This window comes from Oncorhynchus mykiss, chromosome 13 (assembly GCF_057628025.1).
Source record: "Oncorhynchus mykiss isolate SJ-2025 chromosome 13, ASM5762802v1, whole genome shotgun sequence".
Lineage (NCBI taxonomy): Eukaryota > Metazoa > Chordata > Actinopteri > Salmoniformes > Salmonidae > Oncorhynchus > Oncorhynchus mykiss.
The window spans coordinates 7,490,983-7,498,586 of record NC_143034.1 but is presented as its reverse complement, the minus strand read 5'-3'; positions in this window follow the sequence as shown (position 1 = coordinate 7,498,586).

The following is a 7,604-nucleotide window of genomic DNA, read 5'->3' as shown; positions in this document are numbered from 1 at the left end:
AGAGGAACTCTGTCAAAGTGACCATTGGGTTCTTGGTTACCTCCCTGACCAAGGCCCTTCTCCCCTGAATGCTCAGTTTGGCCAGGCGGCCAGCTCTAGGAAGAGTCTTGGTGTTTCCAAACTTCTTCCATTTAAGAATGATGGAAGCCACTGTGTTCTTGGAGACCTTCAATGCTGCAGAATTTTTTTGGTACCCTTCCCCTGATCTGTGCCTCGACGCTCTATGGACAACTCCATCGACCTCATGGCTTGGTTTTTGCTCTGACATGCACTGTCAACTGTGGGACCTTATTTTTATGGGTGTGTGCCTTTCCAAATCATGTCCAATCAATTGAATTTACCACAGGTGGACTCCAAGTTGTAGAAATATCAAGGATAATAAATGGAAACAGGATGCACCTGAGCTCAATTTCATGTCCCAAAGCAAAGGGTCTGAATACTTATGTAAATAAGGTATTTCTGTCATTTATTTTTTATAAATGTGCTTAAATGTAAAAATAATAATAATAATAATTTTTGGCTTTGTCAGTATGGGGTATTGTGTTTAGATTGTTTCTTCTCAATCTAATCCATTTTAGAATAATTCACCGTAGCTATCATCAACTATGTAGCTAGCTAGCTACCTACCTTGACATTGCTGACAAGGTGATTTTTTTTTATATCACAATCTAAAAATTTGAATTATACCCAGTGTGTAATATTTTTTGTACCTGTTCTGGAGACATTGTTGCAAAAAATGTAATTGAATAATTTTCAATCTTATCACATCGGCATCCACAGTCTCAAACATCCCGACTCTGTTGGGTTGTCACTAGTTGCCACAAAGTCTCAGCAGGGACTAACAATGAGAGCTGGGGATTCTGGGATATTGTGTTCTAATCTAAAAAAAAAAAAATACTACTTTGCCAGAAGGGTCTCCAAAATCACATGTACACACAGTTATGCAGTGCATAGAAGACTAGGGGACAGCAACAGAAGAGGGCTTAACACTTTTTTGGTTACTAGATAATTCCATAGTTTTGATGTCTTCACTATTATTCTACAATGTAGAACATAGTCAAAATAAAGAAAAACCCTGGAATGTGGTGTGTCCAAACTTGTGACTGGTACTGTATGTGAGAGAGAGAGAGAGAGAGGGTGTTTGGGTACTGTATGTGAGAGAGAGGGTGTTTGGGTACTGTATGTGAGAGAGAGGGTGTTTGGGTACTGTATGTGAGAGAGAGTGTTTGGGTACTGTATGTGAGAGAGAGGGTGTTTGGGTACTGTATGTGAGAGAGAGAGGGTGTTTGGGTACTGTATGTGAGAGAGAGAGAGAGAGGGTGTTTGGGTACTGTATGTGAGAGAGAGGGTGTTTGGGTACTGTATGTGAGAGAGAGAGAGAGAGGGTGTTTGGGTACTGTATGTGAGAGAGAGAGAGGGTGTTTGGGTACTGTGGGATTCTTTAATCAGTTTGGTTCGTTAGACAGGTCAGAGTTTGTTTGAAGTTGTTGAGTGGTATGGAGTTTTTTTGGCAATACACTGTAGACTTGTGTTTCAAAGTAGAGAGACCCACAGTAGCTACTGTAATTTAGTGCTGGCAGTGTCTGCTGTGGCAGGTACAAGTTACCTGAGAAAATATCTGATCTCTCAAAGTGCACCAAATCCATGCATTTACAGGTGAGGTCGGAAGTTTATACACCTTAGCCAATTACATTTAAACTCAGTTTTTCACAATTCCTGACATTTTAATCCTAGTAAAAATTCAGTTTTTGGTCAGTTAGGATCACCTCTTTATTTTAAGAATGTGAAATGCCAGAATAATTGTAGAGAGAATGATTTCTTTCATCACATTCCCAGTGGGTCAGAAGTTTACATACACTCAATTAGTATTTGGTAGCATTGCCTTTAAATTGTTTAACTTGGGTCAAACGTTTTGGGTAGCCTTTCACAAGCTTCCCACAACAAGTTCGGCGAATTTTGGCCCATTCCTCCTGACAGAGCTGGTGTAACTGAGTCAGGTTTGTACAGGTCTCCTTGCTCACACATGCTTGTTCAGTTCTGCCCACAAATGTTCTGTAGAATTGAGGTCAGGGCTTTGTGATGGCCACTCCAATACCTTGACTTTGTTGTTCTTAAGCCATTTTTGTCACAACTTTGGAAGTATGCTTGGGGTCACTGTCCATTTGAAATACATCCACAAGTACACCTCCAATCGACTCAAATTATGTCAATTAGCCTATCAGAAGCTTCAAACGCCATGACATTTTCTGGAATTTTCCAAAGGCACAGTCAACTTAGTGTATGTGAACTTCTGACCCACTGGAATTGTGATACAATGAGTTAAGTGAAATAATCTGTCAGTAAACAATTGTTGGAAAAATTACTTGTGTCATGCACAAAATAGATGTCCTAACTGACTTACCTAAACTATAGTTTGTTAACAAGAAATGTGTGGAGTGGTTGAACAACGAGTTTTAATGACTCCAACCTAAGTGTATGTAAACTTCCGACTTCAACTGTAGCTGTTAATGTTTATTTTTGGGGGGTGGGGGGGGATGCCCACAAACCCCCCTACTGGCTGTGGTCTAAGCCCCCAATGTTTTAAAATCCTAGAAATACCATTGTTGGTCAACAGCTTATTTGGCATGCGAAAAAAATCAAACCTATTCCGAATAAATGTTGGATTGCCTCATTTCACATCTAACCCTACACTCGTTAAAAACCCACCACCCTACTCCACTAAATCTGTCTAGTCGTACTTCAGGCCAACAGCCTGAAAGGACAGGACACCATCTTCTCAACTCTACACGCTGTCTCTCTTCTCGTTCAACCAAATACTTCTCTGCAGCTGCCACCACAACCTCTGTTTTCTGTGACTTATCTTCCATCCCTTCAGTGAAGTTGATAACTATTAGCTATGAACGCTAAAAAGACAATCTTACTGAAGCATACATCACTCCTCGGCCTATCCCTCTGTACTGGTACAGATCTACTACTAACACCCTTCTCAGTATCCCTCCCTCTGTACTGGTACAGATCTACTACTAACACCACTCCTCTCAGTATCCCTCCCTCTGTTCTGGTACAGATCTACTACTAACACCACTCCTCTCAGGATCCCTCCCTCTGTACTGGTACAGATCTACTACTTACACCCTTCTCAGTATCCCTCCCTCTGTACTGGTACAGATCTACTACTAACACCACTCCTCTCAGTATCCCTCCCTCTGTTCTGGTACAGATCTACTACTAACACCACTCCTCTCAGGATCCCTCCCTCTGTACTGGTACAGATCTACTACTCACACCCTTCTCAGTATCCCTCCCTCTGTACTGGTACAGATCTAATACTAACACCCCTCTCAGTCCCTCCCTCTGTACTGGTACAGATCTACTACTAACACCCCTCTCAGTCCCTCCCTCTGTACTGGTACAGATCTACTACTAACACCCCTCCTCTCAGGATCCCTCCCTCTGTACTGGTACAGATCTACTACTAACACTCCTCTCAGTCCCTCCCTCTGTACTGGTACAGATCTACTACTAACACCCCTCCTCTCAGGATCCCTCCCTCTGTTCTGGTACAGATCTACTACTAACACCCCTCTCAGTCCCTCCCTCTGTACTGGTACAGATCTACTACTAACACCCCTCCTCTCAGGATCCCTCCCTCTGTACTGGTACAGATCTACTACTAACACTCCTCTCAGGATCCCTCCCTCTGTACTGGTACAGATCTACTACTAACACCACTCCTCTCAGGATCCCTCCCTCTGTTCTGGTACAGATCTACTACTAACACCATTCCTCTCAGGATCCCTCCCTCTGTTCTGGTACAGATCTACTACTAACACCCCTCTCAGTCCCTCCCTCTGTACTGGTACAGATCTACTACTAACACCCCTCCTCTCAGGATCCCTCCCTCTGTACTGGTACAGATCTACTACTAACACTCCTCTCAGGATCCCTCCCTCTGTACTGGTACAGATCTACTACTAACACCCCTCCTCTCAGGATCCCTCCCTCTGTACTGGTACAGATCTACTACTAACACTCCTCTCAGGATCCCTCCCTCTGTACTGGTACAGATCTACTACTAACACCAGTCCTCTCAGGATCCCTCCCTCTGTTCTGGTACAGATCTACTACTAACACCAGTCCTCTCAGGATCCCTCCCTCTGTTCTGGTACAGATCTACTACTAACACTCCTCTCAGTCCCTCCCTCTGTACTGGTACAGATCTACTACTAACACTCCTCTCAGGATCCCTCCCTCTGTACTGGTACAGATCTACTACTAACACCACTCCTCTCAGGATCCCTCCCTCTGTTCTGGTACAGATCTACTACTAACACTCCTCTCAGTCCCTCCCTCTGTACTGGTACAGATCTACTACTAACACTCCTCTCAGGATCCCTCCCTCTGTACTGGTACAGATCTACTACTAACACCACTCCTCTCAGGATCCCTCCCTCTGTTCTGGTACAGATCTACTACTAACACTCCTCTCAGTCCCTCCCTCTGTTCTGGTACAGATCTACTACTAACACTCCTCTCAGGATCCCTCCCTCTGTACTGGTACAGATCTACTACTAACACCACTCCTCTCAGGATCCCTCCCTCTGTACTGGTACAGATCTACTACTAACACCACTCCTCTCAGGATCCCTCCCTCTGTTCTGGTACAGATCTACTACTAACACCCCTCCTCTCAGGATCCCTCCCTCTGTTCTGGTACAGATCTACTACTAACACCCCTCCTCTCAGTCCCTCCCTTTGTACTGGTACAGATCTACTACTAACACCACTCCTCTCAGGATCCCTCCCTCTGTTCTGGTACAGATCTACTACTAACACCCCTCCTCTCAGTCCCTCCCTTTGTACTGGTACAGATCTACTACTAACACCCCTCCTCTCAGGATCCCTCCCTCTGTACTGGTACAGATCTACTACTTACACCCCTCCTCTCAGTCCCTCCCTCTGTACTGGTACAGATCTACTACTAACACCCCTCCTCTCAGTCCCTCCCTCTGTACTGGTACAGATCTACTACTAACACCACTCCTCTCAGGATCCCTCCCTTTGTACTGGTACAGATCTACTACTAACACCACTCCTCTCAGGATCCCTCCCTCTGTACTGGTACAGATCTACTACTAACACCACTCCTCTCAGTCCCTCCCTCTGTACTGGTACAGATCTACTACTAACACCACTCCTCTCAGGATCCCTCCCTTTGTACTGTTACAGATCTACTACTCTCACCTCTCCTCTCAGGATCCCTCCCTCTGTACTGGTACAGATCTACTACTAACACCACTCCTCTCAGGATCCCTCCCTCTGTACTGGTACAGATCTACTACTAACACCATTCCTCTCAGGATCCCTCCCTCTGTACTGGTACAGATCTACTACTAACACCCCTCTCAGGATCCCTCCCTCTGTACTGGTACAGATCTACTACTTACACCACTCCTCTCAGGATCCCTCCATCTGTACTGGTACAGATCTAATACTAACACCACTCCTCTCAGGATCCCTCCATCTGTACTGGTACAGATCTACTACTCACACCACTCCTCTCAGGATCCCTCCCTCTGTACTGGTACAGATCTACTACTAACACCCCTCCTCTCAGGATCCCTCCCTCTGTACTGGTACAGATCTACTACTAACACCACTCCTCTCAGTATCCCTCCCTCTGTACTGGTACAGATCTACTACTTACACCACTCCTCTCAGGATCCCTCCCTCTGTACTGGTACATATCTACTACTAACACCCCTCTCAGTCCCTCCCTCTGTACTGGTACATATCTACTACTCTCACCACTCCTCTCAGGATCCCTCCCTCTGTACTGGTACATATCTACTACTCTCACCACTCCTCTCAGGATCCCTCCCTCTGTACTGGTACATATCTACTACTCTCACCACTCCTCTCAGGATCCCTCCCTTTGTACTGGTACAGATCTACTACTAACACTCCTCTCAGGATCCCTCCCTTTGTACTGGTACAGATCTACTACTAACACCCCTCCTCTCAGGATCCCTCCCTCTGTACTGGTACAGATCTACTACTCTCACCTCTCCTCTCAGGATCCCTCCCCTTGACCCATCTTCCTCTACTTCCTTCACTGCCTCAGCATATGACAACTTCTGCACTATTCTAACCCTGGTAACCTCAACATGCCTCTCTCTCACGGAGACATTTCTGATCCCCAGCCTCATGGGCACCCCTACAATTGACACACACTACTTTCCCCAATGCTACACATTCCTTTGTCTCATGCCCTTCTGCACACTTCTCACACCTAGGAACCTCCCTCCTACACACTGCTGCCACCTAGGAACCTCCCTCCTACACTCTGCTGCCACCTAGGAACCTCCCTCCTACACACTGCTGCCACCTAGGAACCTCCCCCCTACACACTGCTGCCACATGCCCATAAGCTTGACACCTGTAACAACATAATGTATTTGGCATAAAAGCTTGTACAGGATAACTGAAATATCCTAACATCACTTGGTCGGGCAAAGACTCCATATCAGAACGACAGACGATGACTCTTCTGTTTCACCACCCTGTCTGCATCGCACCATATCAACGAAACATCACCAACACTGGGAGTCTTCCCCTTCAGTGGGTCCACATTTACCGCTACCTCAGTAATCACCATAACAACGAAACATCAACACTGGGAATCTTCCCCTTCAGTGGGTCCTCATTTACCACTACCTCAGTAATCACCATAACATCACCAACACTGGGAGTCTTCCCCTTCAGTTGGTCCTCATTTACCACTACCTCAGTAATCACCATAACATCACCAACACTGGGAGTCTTCCCCTTCAGTGGATCCACATTTACCACTACCTCAGTAATCACCATAACATCACCAACACTGGGAGTCTTCCCCTTCAGTTGGTCCACATTTACCGCTACCTCAGTAATCACCATAACATCACCAACACTGGGAGTCTTCCTCTTCAGTGGGTCCACATTTACCACTACCTCAGTAATCACCATAACATCACCAACACTGGGAGTCTTCCTCTTCAGTGGGTCCACATTTACCACTACCTCAGTAATCACCATAACATCACCAACACTGGGAGTCTTCCCCTTCAGTGGGTCCACATTTACCACTACCTCAGTAATCACCATAACAACGAAACATCACCAACACTGGGAGTCTTCCCCTTCAGTGGGTCCACATTTACCGCTACCTCAGTAATCACCATAACAACGAAACATCAACACTGGGAGTCTTCCCCTTCAGTGGGTCCACATTTACCACTACCTCAGTAATCACCATAACATCACCAACACTGGGAGTCTTCCTCTTCAGTGGGTCCACATTTACCACTACCTCAGTAATCACCATAACATCACCAACACTGGGAGTCTTCCTCTTCAGTGGGTCCACATTTACCACTACCTCAGTAATCACCATAACATCACCAACACTGGGAGTCTTCCCCTTCAGTGGGTCCACATTTACCGCTACCTCAGTAATCACCATAACAACGAAACATCAACACTGGGAGTCTTCCTCTTCAGTTGGTCCACATTTACCGCTACCTCAGTTATAACTCCCTTCAATGGTGCTCTTTTCTTGAGAG